The sequence below is a fragment of the Heterodontus francisci genome, chromosome 3 (assembly GCF_036365525.1).
Source record: "Heterodontus francisci isolate sHetFra1 chromosome 3, sHetFra1.hap1, whole genome shotgun sequence".
Lineage (NCBI taxonomy): Eukaryota > Metazoa > Chordata > Chondrichthyes > Heterodontiformes > Heterodontidae > Heterodontus > Heterodontus francisci.
In genome coordinates, this window is record NC_090373.1 from 119138678 (window position 1) to 119155801 (window position 17124).

At 43.2% G+C, this 17124-nt stretch overlaps 1 protein-coding gene across 6 annotated transcripts in view; it reads right to left on the bottom strand.

The window, feature by feature from the left end:
• Window positions 1–16759, bottom strand: part of LOC137352748 (cytosolic carboxypeptidase 2-like) — a 276792-nt gene extending 260033 nt beyond the window's left edge. For 5 of the 6 annotated variants that reach the window (XM_068018561.1, XM_068018522.1, XM_068018553.1 and 2 more), the window contains exon 1: window positions 15898–16147. The gene's annotated coding sequence lies outside the window, so the exon portion shown is untranslated. Of the gene's footprint in view, window positions 1–15897; window positions 16148–16706 lie in introns of those variants that run through there. The other variant, XM_068018533.1, reaches the window with a different exon arrangement.
• Between the last annotated feature and the right edge of the window lie 365 nt (window positions 16760–17124).

Below are 17124 nucleotides of genomic sequence, written 5' to 3' on the forward strand. Positions count from 1 at the left end.
GATTGATTTTGACCTTAAAAGTTAGTCCTCTGGAGAGAGAGGGAAGATCAAGCCAACACCTTTAGAAAGCAGTCCAGCCAAATGCTGAAAGATCGGACCAGCACATAGAAGAAGCCCTGATGCTAATTCTATACTTCAACTTGCTGCAGCAGAGAACTGAAAATGACCACCACCTCTAGTCTGAAGTCCTATCCACCAGAAATAGACAACACATCAAAAAGTTCAAGACTATAAACACCCAGGCCTGCACCTTTAAAAGAGAATGTCCTCCTTAGAAGATTCAACAGGTTTACCATAAACCAAATACACCTACCTTTCTTTAAAGAACTCACTCTTTTCCACTCTATCTATCTATTCTTGTGTATGTGTGTGAGTGAATGTGTGCATGGGTGAGGTTGTGACCATTTCAGGAATTGTGTAAGAATAAATTGTTTTTTTAACCTACGAGAAAACCTGTCATTTGTCTGTTTATTTGACCCTAAAAAATACTCAGAGACTAACTCATCATTTTAAACAAAATACGATTGCGGTCAGTTGGGAGTTGAATAGTGGGAACCACCCACACCCCTTTCCACCTGTCCGTAACACCTTGCTTATACTGAAGTATATCCTTTACTGTGGAAAATTTAGAGAGATGATGACTGGGCAGGGTAGTTCCTACCTGCCTTCCAAACATCAAGGCTGCAGGCAACGGTAAGCCCATTTCCGATGGAGTAGCTCAGAGGTGTAGCATTGCAACCTTGAGATCTTGTCCCGCCTACACTTTAAAGTTAGCGATTTGATGATGGGCACCATGCGATAATGTGGTAATGATGTCATGTCACAGACTCCCCACCTGACACACGTGTCTTCATATGGTCTTCTTGTAATTGCAACCCATTATTGGAGATACTTTTTTCCAGCATGCCAAATAGGCTGACCATATCAGCAGTCACTGCACTTGATGCATCTCGTAGCTGCCTGATGATCGGAAAATTGGTGAAGTAATCTCTAACAAGGAGGACAACATTACCTTGAAGGTGAAATAGATCTGTGCCAATCTTTGCCCATGGATGTGAAGGTGCTTCACATGGGATCAAGGAATCCTCCTGTTGATTTGGTTGACACATTTGACACCTGTATGGTGTCAGACCTGGTGTGCAAATTGCAAGCTGAGTGTGGAGATTTGAGTTTGGTGAGTGGGGACTTTAAGTGTTGTTATCTTTATAAAAGTCTGGACTGCATTCAGCATTTAACTGGGATTTAACCTCGAGATAAAGTAGGTTAAGAAACTAAAGTAGGATTAAGAAAGTAAAGTAAGTTTCTTACAGTCTTAGGCAGGATTAACAGTCTCTACTGCAGAGTAGCTGATAGTTAAGTAGCTGACCAGTCAAATCTGGTTGCTGTAGTTTCAGTTTCAAAAGTACATAAATACAGAGGACTGGGTTCAGCCTACAAACGGTATACATCTTGCAAGCTGAGTGTGGAAATTCAAATTTGGTGAGTGCCATTTTGGTGAAGGGGGGAGGAGGTGCTCCATATTTCTACTTTTGTTGCTACTTTTTTAACCCTCCAGTATTTGGTTCTTGCTTTGGTGCAGTGGAAGGAGCTGGTTGGTGAGTACCTGGTGAGCTATTCTACTTGTAAGAAATAGTCTGTAAAGTTAAGGTACGGCAGAGCAGCTCTGCTGAGTGGAATGTACAGCCTGTGGCATGTGGGAAGTCATGGACGCACCATGTGTCCTAGACAACTACATCTGCAGGAAGTAGTACTAGCTGCAAAAGCTTGAGCTCCGGGTTTCGGAACTTGAGCGGCAGCTGGAGTCACTGATGTGCACCCGCGAGGTGGAAGACTATGTGGATAGCATGTTTAGGGAGGTGGTCACACCACAGGTTAGGAGAATTCAGGTAGCTAGGGAATGGGTGACCGCCAGGCAGTATAAGAGAACCAGGCAGGTAGTGCAGGAGTCCCCTGATATGATCTCACTCACTAATCTGTTTTCCATTTTGGATATTGGTGAGGGTGATGGTTCTTCAGAGGAGTGCAGTCAGAGCCAACTTTGTGGCACCACAGGTGGCTCAGCTGCACAGGACGGGAAGAAGAAGAGTGGAAGACCAGTAGTGATAGGGGATTCGTTAGGGGATCAAACAGGTGTTTCTGCAGCAGTAAATATGACTCCAGGATGGTGTGTTTACTCCTTGGTGCCAGGGTCAAGAATGTCATGGAGCAGCTGCAGGACATTCTTCTGGGGGAGGGTGAACAGCTAGAGGTCGTGGTCCACATTGATACCAATGACATAGGTAAGAAGGGGGATGAGGTCCTGAAAGTAGATTTAGGCAGGTAGGAAGGAAATTAAAAAGCAGGACTCAAAAGCAGTAATCCCAGGATTATTCCCAGTCCCATGTGCAAGTGAGCATAGGAAGAGGAGAATTGAGCGATTGAACGCGTGGCTGGAGAACTGTTGTAAGAGGGAGGGCATCAGATTTCTGACACATTGAGACCAGTTCCGGGGCAGGTGGGACCTGTACAAGATGGACAGGTTGCATCTTAGCAGGACTGGGACAAATATCCTCGCAGGGAGATTTGCCCATGCTGTTGGGGAGTGTTTAAATTAAATTATCAAGAGGATGGGAACCTAAGAGGGAGATCAGATTGGAGGGAAGCAAAACTGGTAACTTGTCAGGGGTGTGGGAACCAGGAGCAAGTATCAGAGAGGAATACCAAGGTGCACAGAAAACTGGGGGAGATAGATTGCACGAGAGTGAGGAGTCGTAATGTATTAGGTAGGGTCAGAGTAAGGGACAAAGTAATAAAGTCTGAATCATGGTTAATGTGTATGTATGTGAATGCACAGAGTGTGATTAATAAGACTGGTGAGATACAGGCAGAGATTGCCATGTGGAAATATGATGTTGTGGCTGTAGCAGAGACCTGGCTCAAAGAAGGGCAGGACTGTGTGTTAAATATTCCTGGATAGAAGGTGTTCAGGAAAGATAGGAAAGGGAAAAAAGGGGGAGGGGTGGTGGTATTGATTAAGCAGAGCATTGTAGTGCTGGAGAAAAAGGATGTCCCAGAGGGGTCGAGGACAGAATAAATTTGGGCTAAAGCTATGTAACAAAAAAGGTGTGGTTACACTGCTCAGTGTTGTCTATAGGTCACCAGCTAGTGGGAAGGACGGGGAGGAACAAATTTGCAAGGTAGTTACAGAAAGGTGCAAAAATTATAGGGTAGTTATAATGGGGGACTTTAATTATCCAAACACAGACTGGGATAATAGTAGTGCAAGGGCAGTGAGGGGCAAGAGTTCCTCGAGTGTGTTCAGGAATATTTTCTACAACAGTATGTTGCTAGTCCAATGAGAAAGGAGGCAATGCTAGACCTGGTTCTTGGGAGTGAGGCGGGCTAAGTGGATCAAGTATCAGTAGGAGAGCATTTAGAGGATAGTGATCATTGTATCATGAGGTTTAGGCTGACTATGGAAAAGGACAAAGAGCAATGCAGGGTAAGAATAATTAACTGGGGGAAGGCTAACTTCAATAGGGTAAGAATGGAGCTGGGGCGAATAAATTGGAGTCAAAAGCTGGCAGGAAAACTGGTAGATGAACAATGGGCTACCTTCAAAGAAGAGGTAGTTTGGGCACAGTCAAGTCATGTTCCCACGAAGGGGAAAATTAGGGCAAACAAATCCAGAGCTCCCTGGATGACAAAAGAGGTAGAGATTAAGATAAAGAAGAAAAAGTGTGCTTATGACAGATGCCAGGTAGAAAATAATATTGAGAACCGGGCTGAATATAGAAGGTTCAGAGGGGAAGTGAAAAAGCAAATGAGAAGCAAAGAGAGAGCATGAAAAGCGACTGGCAGCTAGCATTAAAGGAAATCCCTAAGTTTTCTCCAGGCATATAAATAGTAAAAGGGTGATATAAGGAGGAGTTGGGCTGATTAGGGACCAGAAAGGGGATTTATACATGGAGGCAGAGGGCACAGCTCAGGTATTAAATTAATATTTTGCATCTGTCTTTATCAAGGAAGCAGAGGCAACACAGGCAATGTTGAAAGAGGAATTAAGTCAGACACTAGAGGGGTTTAAAATTGATAAAAAGGTAGTATTAGATAGGCTGACTATACTTAAAGTGAATAAAGCACTAGCACCAGATGAGATGCATCCAAAGATACTGAGGGAAGTGAAGATGGAAATAACAGAGGCATTGGCCATAAATTTTCAGTCTTCCTTAGACTCGGGGGTGGTGCCAGAATAAAGGAGAATTGCAAACATTACACCCTTGTTCAAAAAAGGGTGTCAAGATAAGCCCAGCAACTACAGACCAGTCAGTTTAACCTCGATGGTGGGAAAACTTCTAGAAAAAATAATACAATACATAATCAATAGTCACATGGATACGTGTGAGTTAATTAAGGAAAGCCAGCATGGATTTCTTAAGGGAAAATGATGTTTAATTAACCTGCTGGAGTTTTCTGAGGAGATAACAGAGAGGGTTGATGAGGGCAATGCTGTTGATGTGGTGTACATGGACTTTCAAAAGACGTTTGATACAGTGCCACACAACAGACTTGTGAGCAAACTTATAGCTCATGGAATAAAAGGGAAGCAACATGGATACGAAATTGGCTGAGTGACAGGAAACAAAGAGTAGTGGATAATGGATGCTTTTCAGGCTGGAGGGAGGTTTGTAGTGGAGTTCCCCAGGGATCGGTGTTAGGACCCTTGCTGTTCCTGATATATATTAATGACCTAGACCTTGGTGTACAGGGCACAATTTCAAAGTTTGCAGTTGATACGAAACTTGGAAGCATTGTGAACTGTGAGGAGGATAGTATAGAACTTCAAAAGGACATAGAGAAGTTGGTGGAATGGGCAGATAGGTGGCAGATGAAATTCAAGGCAGAGAAATGTGGTGATTCATTTTGGTAGGAAGAACATGGACAGACAAAATAAAATAAAGGGTACAATTCTAAAGGGGTGCAGGAACAGAGGGACCTGTGTGTATACGTGCAAAAGTCATTGAAGGTGGCAGGACAGGTTGAGAAAGTGGTTAATAAAGCATACAGTAACATGGGCTTTATTAATTGGGGCACAGAGTACAAGAGCAAGGAAGTTATGTTGAATTTGTATAAGACACTAGTTCGGCCTCAGCTGGAGTATTGCATCCAGTTCTGGGTGCCGTACTTTAGGAAAGATGTGAGGGCATTGGAGACAGTACAGAAAAGATTCATGAGAATGGTTCCAGGGATGAGGAATTTCAATTATGAAGATAGATTGAAGAAGTTAGGGCTGTTTTCCTCGGAGAAGAGAAGGCTAAGAGGTGATTTGATAGAGGTATTCAAAATCATGAGGGGTCTGGACAGAGTAGATGGAGAGAGACTGTTCCCACTCATGAAAGAATCGAGAATGAAAGGGCACGGGTTTAAATTATTTGGTAAGCGAGGCAAAAGTGACATGAGGAAAAACTTTTTCACGCAGCGAGTGTTCAATGCGCTGCCTGAGAACACGGTTGATTGAAGCATTCACAAGGGAATTAGACAGTTATATGAAAAGGAAAAATTTGCAGGGTTATGGGGAGAAGGCAGGGGAATGGAACTGAGGGAATTGCTCTTTCAGAGAGCCAGTGCAGACACGATGGGCCAAATGACCTCCTTCTGCATTGTCACGTATTGTGACTCTGTGATTCCACAATCACCTTCTGCAACATCGATAAGGTAGTATCATGTGCCATCTCATCTGTTAGTTGCTTACATTTGTGAGGTCAAAAACTCACGCGGTTGATCTGGAGGACATCCTCAATCTCAGTATCCACACCATGGACGTGCAAATCCAGCGAGACATCTGCATCTTTATTCAGGTTAGGCAACCTGCTCAGGGTATCCGATGTGACCATTTTGCAGCCCAGTTTATATCGGACATCACAATCATAGCCCTGGACCTTCAGTCTCCACGGTAAAATGTTTTCCGAACAGGTAAGTGTGAATCCTAACGATACCAAAAACCAGAGCTAACGTTTCACATTCGATATTAGAGTAATTGGATTGGGTTTGTGACAAACTGTTCAACATGAAGGCAATTGGCTTTTCTTCCTGCATGATGCAGGCATCTAATCCCTTCTGGGACATGTCGACCTCAAGCATGGTCTCTTTGGTCGGGTCATAATACTGTAGCACGCTGTCTTGATTTGACAGAGCTAACTTTAAAGACTCAAATACCTGCTGGTGGTCTTCCTGCCACAAGTTAGGGGCATATTTACGCAGCAGTTCCCAAAATGCTGCTGTTTGCTCAGCGAAATTGGAGCTATACAGGGCCAAAGATTTGAACAACCATAGACACGGTTGTAGGTCTTCCCGGTCCTGGGAAGTTGGCATGACTCTGACATCTTCAATTTTATCTAGTTCTGGATGTATTCCTGTGGTGGAATATATTGACCCAAAGAAGTTAATGTGTCCAATGTTGACCTGGCACTTGTTGTTATTAAACACAAGGCCCTCAACGATGAGCAGCCAGCATTAGCAAATGCAAGTTTTGGTCATGCTCTGCCTTGGTCCGCCCCATCACCGTAATATCATTCGCTACACAGATACAGCCCAGGACATTTTCCATTATCCATGTATTGTTGGAAAATGTCCTGGCTGATGCACAGACCAAACAGTATATCCCGAATGGCGTTCTAAAAGTTGTGAGCAGCTGCCCCTTGACACAGTGAACAGACCAGCAGCCATGCTTCACACTGAGCTTTGAAAAATACTTAACACCAGTGAACTTAGGATTCAATTCCTCCAGGGTCAGGATTTTATGTGGGCATCTCTTGAGGGATAAATTCAGTCATTGTGGGTTTAAGCAAATCCTGAGATTGCCATCTTTCTTCAGCACACAGGTAATGGAGCTGAACCAATCAGAATGCTGGTGCCCTCGGCAGATAACTCTGTCGCGTTTATCTCATTCGGCTCCACTTTAAGCTTCTCTTGAATGTGGATGCTGCAATTCCTTGGCGCATCAATAGTAGGAACTGCATGCTCCCTCATGGGCAATATGGCATCACCCATGAAATCGCTGATTGCATCAAACCCAGTCTGGGTAAAGTATTTTCAGGTGTCTAACAACTCAATACAATCTGCGTTGCAACCTTCTGTACATTCCAGTGCAGTGCTGACTGCGTATTGTGATGAGTCATAAATCTCAGCATACTGGAAGTCTTGTGACAGCTGGTCCAGTTGTGTCTACAATATAAAGAATTTGTGGTAGCCATTCAGTGCTTCCATAGCTGCACTGTAAGGTTATTGTTCCAATGCACTTGATTGGAGAGCAACTATAGGCAGTCAGCCTAGCTGTGGTGGGTTGCACCATAGATTCTCATTTCAAGTATGTGTCCTTCACTATACAGATGGGCAGAATATTTGCACTGCCTCCGCTATTGATTTTCACTCTGAGCTTATGCTTGCCACTCTTCTGTGGACACACAGTCCCAGTCATGGTGAATGCCTCAGATTGCGTAATAGTATTGACATGTTGATCCATATTAATTATGTGGAATGTTTGCTCCCTGTAGCATGAGTGCATTCTTCACCCATGTCCTTCTGACAATCTGTCTCCCTACTGACCTGATGTACCTGCTTGGGCTTTTGTTGTGTGTTGGCATACCTTTTGTTGCATTTGCCATCCTGTCTTGCAGACGTCCTCTCTGCATGTGATCTACCACCATTCCTGTGTGCAGTATCTAAGCTCGGCCTTCTACACTGCCTTCCCCAATGTCCTTGCATGCCGCAAGCCTTGCATTGGGGCTGGTATGGCAGACAACTGCAAATTGTCAGGCCACATTTGCCATAGGTGTAGCAGACTTCTGAGCCCTGGTTACCATACCAATTTTAGTAGCTACCCCCAACACTCATAACTGTTGGCGCTCAGCCATGATGGCTTCAAATTTCCTTCCATCATTAAGTAGTGTACCTGTGGTGTACCCTTTCTTCTTTTCCAGCAGGTTTTTTTGAAAGGCCTCTAGTGGGCTGGATGCAATTACCAGCTCTATAACTCATTCCAACAGTTCAATATCTGTGAAATCAAAATATTGCGTTTTGTCTCGGTACCTTACAACAAACTGGTTAGTGAACTCATCTTGCCTATGCTGGCAGGTCATATCTCAAGCCTACGTACTCGGAAATTTACCTTCACTTTGAGTTACTGCTCCAGGAATGTCCATAGCTTTTTCGGGTCCTTCTGATGCTCAGCTGACAATCCTGACGTACTGGTCCATTGCAAACCTTCATTGCCCAGTGCGATCGTACTCTTCATAGCTTGTTTCTCTGGTTCACTCAGCCCTTGATACAGGAAGCACAGCTCCATTTGCTGTCAGAGCAGTTTAAATTCAGGAACCTTCCAGACCATAACCAGATTTCTGAAAGCCATTGTCTTGATGAGCCTGATTTTTATTAACTACAGGCTTTTTCACAGATATTCTTTTTCACAGGCCCACTTCTTTTTGTTACCTTTTTAAGACAGATTCCTTTTTGCAGACCTGCCCCTTTTAGGAGTGAGAGACTAAGCTTTCGTTGTTTACACAGTTTGGTTTTATTTTTAAATCGATGGATCAACTTTATGTTGACACAGCTGTTCAATTTTTTTAAAACTGTAAGCTGTCATTTTTTTAAAACAGAAGTTATTTTTAAGAGGGCTGGAGTTTGCTGTACCAGCAGCTGCCACAACCAGGCTTTTGCTTTGTCCAGTTCTTCCCACACTTCTCGGCTTAGGCCCCACCCATGAAGCAAAAAAACCCAGAAAGGTAAAACAGTAATAGCTTCAGCTACTGCTTTTCAAATTTTTCTACCCATTACCAGATAGGTGAAAGCTTCAGTCTCCTGGCAAATTGCCTGCTGTACTCATAAAGTTTCAACACCTCTTGGGGTCCTGTCTGTAGCCTAGCTTGCTGCAGTTTTGTAGGGTCTCCTGCTGCCTACTGTCTAGGATCTTCAGCCACTCCAGGTAGGCTGCCTGCTGTTCTTTGTTTGTTCTTGGTGTATTCTTCAGAAAAGATATATCCCAAATGTTGCCAGCCTGTAGTATTACTTGATCCTTTGGTGTATGATCTATTGTAAGACTCACAGGACTACAAGTAATATTACACCATAAACATGTGTTTTATTATAACTTAACTAGAACATATATATGCAAACAATTACTGCACAAGTTACATCTAAACATGTCTTGCTCTGTTGGGCTCCACCGCAACTCATTGGTCATGTGTGACACAACATTACATCTTCTGGTGATCTTCACTTACAGCGCCTTAAGGTGGTCTGCTGTTAAGGTCGTCCCACAGCACACTCGACACACAAATATGTGAGCATATCTCACTTTTTTTTAAAGATAAAAGGATGAAAATTCCCCGAGAAGCCATCCTGGCATTTCCAGTGGGGTCATTTTACCAGCAGTCTCCAGCACTTACACTGCAGGAATTTATGGAGTCAGTAAGAAAACAAGCGATTTCAAGGAGGTTAATCTGTTTTGTTTTAAGTATTGTGCCCTTTCTTCGGGGGTCCAAGCTGCTTCCCGATATCTGCTGAAAATTTCATTCAGCCAGCTGTCAGGTGCACAGCAGGCAGGAAAACCTTTCTGTTCTAGTTGACTGCCAAAGTTGCTGAGCTTCATTCACAGGGAAATTAAAAACAAAATCCTGCAAATATTCAAAATGTAAAACAAGACAGAAACTGCTGTAAATACATGACCTGTCTGTCAGCATTTAAAACAAGAAAAGACAGGTTGACATTGAGAGAAGAGAAACTGTGTCAGAACCTAAAATGTTAACTTATCACAGCGTGGTGAGTCCTTTGCAAATTTACAGCCTTTTCTTTATGACTCATAGATATATGAGGGCCCTTGTTGATGTAATGCTACAAAAACACATTTGGTTTTGATGCCAGCAACCAGCATGGCAGCCCAACTGGTACCAGGTGAACCCAATGTTGAAAACAATGAGAAGCTGACAGGAAGTCTGCAAAAAGTTATGTAACATGAAAAAGACCAGCAAAGTAATGCTACACTGTTACTATGAAGGGATATGAACATGATGACCACATACGCATGTAAGAATCACAGAGTCACAATTTCAAAATTGTTACAGCACAGAAGGAGGCCATTCGATGCGTCATGTCTGTGCCGGCACTCCAAAAGAGCAGTTTACCTAGTGCCGCTCCCTGGCCTTCTCCCTGTAGCTCTGACCTTTTTATGGACTGCTGAATATGACTGAATATATAGCAATGACACTATTCTGTTTAATAAGTGAAATTAACCACTTCTTTTGTCTATTAAATGTGAATGAATGTAAAGATAATTTCAATATATGAATCTTATATATAAGGACGTAAAAATTAAAGCTGCCCTTTCCACTGGCCTTAACTTATGCTTTTCTGGTATTTTAGAAAAAAATGCCACATAACTGAAGGTTCAGGACTCCAACAAGTGGTGGAAAAAAATCACAGGCAAAATCTTTGACTGGGTGTTTATGTTCATCTTGCTACTGCCCTGATTTTCAGTATGAACAGGGACAAAATGCTTTTTTAAAAAAAAATTGCCTGCTGAAATCGTTCCAAAGGCCCACCTAACACAATATTCTAGCAAGACTTGAAATGAGCAACCAGGGTTCCTGTCTGGAGCAGATGGGAGCCACATTTAAATATTAAAATTGGGCTCCTACAATTAAAGAGACGGCTGCAGTCTGCTTCAAAGTGGGACAGAAGTCATGGTGCAACTGACAGGGTCAGTAGATACACGAATGCTCCTCCTTGTCCCGCAAATATCTTCTCCCCCATTGCCGACCTCGCAGTCCCCTTCACCCCACCAAAAGCCCCCACCCCACCCACAAACCCCAGGATTGCTCCAGCGTTTTAATGGTCAATTCCAGCTCAGCTCCGCATAGGAAGCTTGAAATGTCACTTCCCTCTCCCAATTGGGGTGCTGCCTGTCAGCTCACCAATTCTAATTCAAATGAACTCCTGCCATAATACCGTTTCAGGCTTCTTGGTAGTATCTTGAAGCAGGCAGAGCAATAGCGCTGGCTCCATAAATGGATAATCTTGCTGTCAATCATATTGAAAAATATTCAAGTTGTAGACACAAATGCATACTGGTAGCTGAAGCCTGCTTCATAGTGAAATTCTTAATGAATAGAAACTTGTATTCGACAAGCTGTGACGGATAAGAAATGTACATATATATAAAGTTTTCATCTCTTCCACTGTTTGTGAGATGATGAGCATAAGATCCTCTCACCATTTTCTCCATCCCTCACTAGTAGCCCTTTAGTTTGCACGTTTCTTCACTCTATATCATCTTCCCCACTCTGCCTCCTCCTCCTCCTTTATCTCTACAATCGTTTCTACTTCCCTTTTCCATTGCCCCTTCTCCACTTATACCTATGGCCTCCACATTAACTGCCTTTAGTGGTCTTCCTTGTTTGATTCTTATTGTCCCCTACATACTTTCCCTACCCTTAAAAAGATAATAGTCCATTTCCTAGCACTGAAGTGAGAAATAGGTTTTTACCTTTTGAAGCACTTTTACGTGTTTATATTGTATCTGTGTCGTATAAATGCTTTAATCAGTTGAAAATAAATTCTGCTGGTTCCTAATTCATTACTGGGAAAGCAGCAAGAATACAGGACAAATTAAACAAGACGTCTGTGAGCAAGGAGAGAAGGAGATGGGGATGATTGGAGGGGGAGGGGTAAATTGTCCCTTGGACAATTCTGTTTTCCCCACACTGCCACTTCCACAGCCTTCCTCCACATACTGCCTATACTTATGCATATATCCTTCCTTGTCACAATTTACATATCCCTCAACTCATGGATTGTACTATGTCCTCTCTTTTCACCTTTTGCATGGTACTCAATACATGGATTTTGCTTATTCCACTTGCTCTACCTCAAATCTGTAGCTTTAAAACATAAAAGCTTTGATCTGAGCACTGGTTTGGGGAACAGGTTTTTTATTTTTGAAAGCACTTGTAGAGTTAATACTGTCATTAATCGCTTATATTATGCATCCCAGTAAGGCATTTTACGGATTCACACTCCTGTGCTGGAGTGCATATTAGGAATTCAAGCATTGAGGTCAGCATGCTTCATGGGATTTTGGAAAAATCTTCGGCAATGCTGACCTCTGAGGTATTCACTCTCAGCAGAAAAACCTCAGCACCAGGAGCCCCAATTCATAAAACCTAGGCCAGAATTTTGCTGGCATACCGTGGGTCCCACCATGGGGACAAAATGCAGATTTTGCATTTGCAGAATGCAGAATGCCTGCGCTAGTCAACGATGGGATCGTGGAGGAGATTTTTCCAGCAGTAGCTGGATCACAATTCCGTAAGCTTTAAAATACTCATGGACAAAGACGAGAGTGGTCCTAAAGGAAGAGTGCTAAATTGGGGGAAGGCCAACTATACCAAAATTCGGCAGGAGCTGGGAAATGTAGATTGGGAGCAGCTGTTTGAAGGTAAATCCACATGTGATATGTGGGAGGCTTTTAAAGAGAGGTTGATAGCGTTCAGGAGAGACATGTTCCTGTGAAAATGAGGGATAGAAATGGCAAGATTAGGGAACCATGGATGACAGGTGAAATTGTGAGACTAGCTAAGAGGAAAAAGGAAGCATACATAAGGTCTAGGCGGCTGATGAAAGACGAAGCTTTGAAAGAATATCGGGAATGTAGGACCAATCTGAAACGAGGAATTAAGAGGGCTAAAAGGGGTCATGAAATATCTTTAGCAAACAGGGTTAAGGAAAATCCCAAAGCCTTTTATTCATATATAAGGAGAAAGAGGGTAACTAGAGAAAGGATTGGCCCACTAAAGGACAAAGGAGGAATGTTATGCTTGGACTCAGAGAAAATGGGTGAGATTCTAAACGAGTACTTTGCATCGGTATTCACCGAGGAGAGGGACATGACGGATGTTGAGGTTAGGAACAGATGTTTGATTACTCTAGGTCAAGTCGGCATAAGGAGGGAGGAAGTGTTGGGTATTCTAAAGGGCATTAAGGTGGACAAGTCCCCAGGTCCGGATGGGATCTATCCCAGGTTACTGAGGGAAGCGAGAGAGGAAATAGCTGGGGCCTTAACAGATATCTTTGCAGCATCCTTAAACACGGGTGAGGTCCCGGAGGACTGGAGAATTGCTAATGTTGTCCCCTTGTTTAAGAAGGGTAGCAGGGATAATCCAGGTAATTATAGACCGGTGAGCCTGACGTCAGTGGTAGGGAAGCTGCTGGAGAAGATACTGAGGGATAGGATCTATTCCCATTTGGAAGAAAATGGGCTCATCAGTGATAGGCAACATGGTTTTGTGCAGGGAAGGTCATGTCTTACCAACTTAATAGAATTCTTTGAGGAAGTGACAAAGTTGATTGATGAGGGAAGGGCTGTCGATGTCATATACATGGACTTCAGTAAGGCGTTTGATAAGGTTCCCCATGGCAGGCTGATGGAGAAAGTGAAGGCGCTTGGGGTCCAAGGTGTACTAGCTAGATGGATAAAGAACTGGCTGGGCAACAGGAGACAGAGAGTAGCAGTAGAAGGGAGTTTCTCAAAATTGAGACGTGTGACCAGTGGTGTTCCACAGGGATCCGTGCTGGGACCACTGTTGTTTGTGATATACATTAATGATTTGGAGGAAAGTATAGGTGGACTGATTAGCAAGTTTGCAGACGACACTAAGATTGGTGGAGTAGCAGATAGTGAAGGGGACTGTCAGAGAATACAGCAGAATATAGATAGATTGGAGAGTTGGGCAGAGAAATGGCAGATGGAGTTCAATCAGGGCAAATGCGAGGTGATGCATTTTGGAAGATCCAATTCAAGAGTGAACTATACAGTAAATGGAAAAGTCCTGGGGAAAATTGATGTCCAGAGAGATTTGGGTGTTCAGGTCCACTGTTCCCTGAAGGTGGCAACGCAGGTAAATAGAGTGGTCAAGAAGGCATACGGCATGCTTTCCTTCATCGGACGGGGCATTGAGTACAAGAGTTGGCAGGTCATGTTATAGTTGTATAGGACTTTGGTTCGGCCACATTTGGAATACTGTGTACAGTTCTGGTCGCCACATTATCAAAAGGATGTGGATGCTTTGGAGAGGGTGCAGAGGAGGTTCACCAGGATGTTGCCTGGTATGGAGGGCGCTAGCTATGAAGAGAGGTTGAGTAGATTAGGATTATTTTCATTAGAAAGACGGAGGTTGAGGGGGGACCTGATTGAGGTGTACAAAATCATGAGAGGTATAGACAGGGTGGATAGCAAGAGGCTTTTTCCCAGAGTGGGGGTTTCAATTACTAGAGGACACGAGTTCAAAGTGAAAGGGGAAATGTTTAGGGGGGATATGCGTGGAAAGTTCTTTACGCAGAGGGTGGTGGGCACCTGGAACGCATTGCCAGCGGAGGTGGTAGATGCGGGCACGATGGAGTCTTTTAAGATGTATCTAGACAGATACATGAATGGGCAGGAAGAAAAGAGATACAGAACCTTAGAAAATAGGCGACATGTTTAGAGAGAGGATCTGGATCGGCGCAGGCTTGGAGGGCCGAAGGGCCTGTTCCTGTGCTGTAATTATCTTTGTTCTTTGTTTTGTTTAGCCAATTAAAAAGATTCCGGGACCATAATCCCATTAAAGATGGCAGCCTGCTTCTCTGAACTGTTGACCCAATCAAAGGGGCAGCAGCTCAGCAGCCTCGGCAGTGCCACCAATAATGGTAGCTGCTGCTGAGGCCGCAAAAGGAGGGATAGGGCGCCTCCCTATTGAGGTGCCCTTGGAACACAGGGAAGAAACTTTATGTGCCAGAGCCAGGCAGGCAGGCCCAGAGATTGGTGGGGTGAATCCTCCAGTGGCAGCACTGGAGCCACAGGGACGGCCATTGCTACTAGGGGGCTCCTTCACGGGCCATTGGACATTTAGAAAGGAAGGCCCCACCCCCTGCCCCCCCATCCCCAGGAAGCCACTGGGAAGCCGCCTCAATGTACCTGGCAGTCTCCCCATGTGGCAGGAGGCCGTTCCGACACCATTAAAATGCTGCCGGAGATGTAAAATGCCCATTACTAGCCCAGTTAATTTCCTTAATTGGCTGCCGGCCTCTGGTCAGCAGTTGCCAAACCACTGCCTTTCCTGCCTTTCAAAATATCCTGTGATGGCAGGAAGATGTTGGGCTTCGCTCTCAATGCCTTCCACCACCATTTTACCAGACATCTGCCTCCCAGTCAATATCGAGAGGGCTGGTAAAATCCTGGCCCTGGTCTTACATGGATGGAATTAGGAGTCTCTACCCACTTATCACATTATTATTGTTGTCACATTATTATTATTAAAATCAGGTACATAAATTCTAAAGTATATTTTTAAGTCCTTTACTGTGTTATCTAGGAATCACGTGAACCATATAATGTTTTCAATTTTTGCTTCTGCTGGCGATCTAAACCATAGCAACTGTAACCATGCCAGCCCAAAAACTTTCAATGCTATTTTGCCTGCAGAATATTTTGTTTAAGTTTATTTTTACTTCATGAAATCTATCTAACAGAAAAGTATCAAACAGAAATTAAAAGTCTCTGAAAATTCAACAATTCATGTTTCCTGCCTTTCAGCAATGTATAAAAACTGAAGACACAATGCACAACAGAAAGCTGTGGCTCATGAACCTGCCATTCAAAGTATCACTAAATTTTCCAGTTGAAAGTTGCCGTTTTGCATTTCACATGTAGTTATGGCATTCAGTGAATCATCAAAATTGAGTTGAATTGAATTAACACCAAAATTATCACAAGGTGTAGGAAAATAAAAAAGCCATTAGCGCTGACCTGATATCTTAGATTTTTAATTATCATTCACCAAGTTATAAAGTGCTGTAAAAAAAAAGTACTGGTAGTTCTTTTTTACTTACATTGCTTGTTTCGGGGGGGTCGGTTAGCTCAGTTGGTTAGACAGCTACAGTGTGATACAGAAAGACGCCAACAGCATGGGTTTAATCCCCATACCGGCTGTGGTAGTTCATGGAGGCGTGCCTCCTCACCTTACCCCAAGCTTAAGGAGTGGTGACCCTCAAGCTATACATCACCAACTGTCTCTCTCTAATGGAGAGAGATGTCTATGGTCCTCTGGGACTATAGCAACAACAACAACAACATTGTTGGTCTTGAATTAATTGTTTCATTCGAAATCAAATTGGCGACTTTATTAAACTGAACATTTGAAAAAGCATCAAACACTGTTTGAACTGAGACCGTCTCTACTTTCAGCTTCACCAAGTGAGACTGTAATGCACAGGGTATATGATTAACAAACCACTGTCATGGTGTTCCAGTGATTTATTCATTAAAGTCTCATAGCCACCATGGAGCAAAGGCAGACTACAGTGTGATTTATTGGCAGACTGGTTAAATATTCTCTTTCTTAAAGAGGCAGCCTGTAAGGAACACCATTTAGTAGGCGAGAGGTTGTCTTCTGTAATGGAATAAAGCATTGCTGGAGAGCACAAAAAATATGGAGCACAGTGCCATGGAAACAATTTGTTTACGGTTGCAGGATTTGGCAAAAGAGGGACTACCGACAACAGCGAAGCTATTTGTCAGTGACTGTCTTTAATTATACTTAGTGAAAAATTCATAGTTATTTTTAAGAAAATATATATAATAATTTTTTAATGTTATTCTTTCTGGCAAGTATATATTTCAAGAAATAATGAAAAATTACCCAATTTAGGACTGAATATCCTTTGCAGTTAAAAGTTATTCTTCTGTAAATTGGAGTGCCTCTTGTATCGTAGCTATGACTGGCTTTATGCTGAAATCCAAACAGCAATATGCTATTGTTCAATCTGTATTAAATCAATAGTTACTGGTGCCTATAGCTGTTAAATACATAACGCTGTCCAGCGTCTTGGCAGTGGGAACACAGTTGACTTGGGTGTGCCTGTAGCACTAAAGATCGACCACGTGCCATTATGCAAAGTCAACTGTTTTATATTGTATCACCGTGCTGCAGCTGCTCAGTAAATGACATGTTGGTAAAGCATTGAAGTCAAAGGGCAGTTTATCTCACCAGCATCTGCTAAAGGACTGTTGCTCACCTTAAAGCTGTACTGCTACGAGAAACATGGCCTCAGCAATGC